The sequence below is a fragment of the Propithecus coquereli genome, unplaced genomic scaffold, assembly GCF_000956105.1.
Source record: "Propithecus coquereli isolate 6110/MARCELLA unplaced genomic scaffold, Pcoq_1.0 Scaffold82, whole genome shotgun sequence".
Classification (NCBI taxonomy): Eukaryota; Metazoa; Chordata; class Mammalia; order Primates; family Indriidae; genus Propithecus; species Propithecus coquereli.
Window position 1 is genome coordinate 3,387,472 of NW_012154396.1, and position 1,636 is coordinate 3,389,107.

The following is a 1,636-nucleotide window of genomic DNA, read 5'->3' on the forward strand; positions in this document are numbered from 1 at the left end:
GATTTTCTTCTCAACACACAGTATAATCCGCTTTAGGTAATTGCTAGCCAAAGTAAAATAGAAAACTTATCTCTAATCTTCGCTTTAAAATATTCTTTTTGGGAAAAGGAAGAGAACAAAGGTAGGAATAGAATTGTTGGGGTTTTGTGGCATTAAAAGTAATGTAAAAATGAAAATGTTGTAAATTACTGGTATGTATACTATTCTTCTTATCAGTCTGTGATAAAATAGCAGATAAAGTAAGATATGGGAAGCAACAGAAAAATAAGTAGAAACATTCTTGATAAAATTAGATAACTAAAAAATTACAAGCCATTGTCCCTAACAAGAAATGCAAAGTGAAAATTGAATTTCTGTAAATACAAGGCAGTAATTAAAATGCACCAGATCTTCTAATAATAAATTACAGTCTTCATTAGAAATATTGATCCTTTTATTCTATATTAAATCATAAATTTAAAATATGAGGCCCCATGCAACAGAATGATCCACATGGAAAGCCTTTGTCTTTAAGGAATCACTGTGTAAGAATCTAGATGCACTTTTCCCCTCTCCTCAGAGACACCCTAAAGAAAGGTTGCTGTTTCTTAGATGGTTTTCAGTCATTTAGGTATTTTGTTCATCAATACAAACTGGTCATACTGAGAGATTTTCTTGCAAACTACGTGATTTTAGGTTCAAACTTTTAATAAAAATATTCAAGAATACTAAAAAGTCCTCTCAAGGTTTTGTGGTTTTGTTTTTATTTTTCATAGTCCCACTAATTCATCACTTGCATTTTGAAGTGGTATATTTGTGACAAAGTGTGTGTGCTCAATACATATCACTTTGATTTTGATTTTATCTTACTTGCCAAATGTATACATTTGATACAGTCGTGATCTGCTGTGGAAGCTTGTAAAATGTTTATGGAACATCTACTATGGCAATATGATGTTTCAAGCCCTTGGTTTTTAACAGTTTATTGATTGTGGATGTTAAGTTACTTAAATCCCATGAGGAGAGAAAGGCGGATAGGTAATAAATACATAAAGAAATGAATAAATAAATTTTAAAAATCAGATCTCATATGCACTATCAATAAAATAAAATGGAGCAGAAGAAACTGATTGGAGACTTATTTAGAGAAATTGATCAGGGAATCCGTTCCTGAGGAAGTAACATTTGAATTGAAATTTGAATGATAAAACGTTAGCCAATGCAAAGGGCTGAAAACAGTAACAAGACTTTTGTGGCTGGAGCATAGTGACTGAGAGCTAAAAAGGTTGGAGATGACACTGGAGAGAGAGCCAGGGTTGAGATTTGATAAGGCCATGCAGGCCATGGTAAAGGTTTTACAGTTTTTAAAATTTCAGTGAGAAGTTACTGAAAGGTTTTAAACAGGGGATTTGTAAATCATCTGGCTGCTGTGCGCACCGTGGACCATAAAGAGGCCAAAGTGATATCCCAGAAACAGGCTAGGAGTCCATTTCAATAGTCTAGGAGAGGAGAAGAGTACATTAGACTAGAATTCTGTCTGATGAGATGATGAGCATAGCTTGATTCTTGATACATTTTGGAAGTAAAGCTTACAGGATTTATTGATGGGTTGGTTGGGGCCTATATAAAAAAAAAAAGGAGTCTGGAATATTCTGTA

The 1,636-nt window shown here is 33.4% G+C and overlaps 1 protein-coding gene across 1 annotated transcript in view; it reads left to right on the plus strand.

The window, feature by feature from the left end:
- GULP1 (GULP, engulfment adaptor PTB domain containing 1) overlaps positions 1-1,636 on the plus strand; it is an 84,447-nt gene that overhangs the window by 28,188 nt on the left and 54,623 nt on the right. The window lies entirely within an intron of this gene.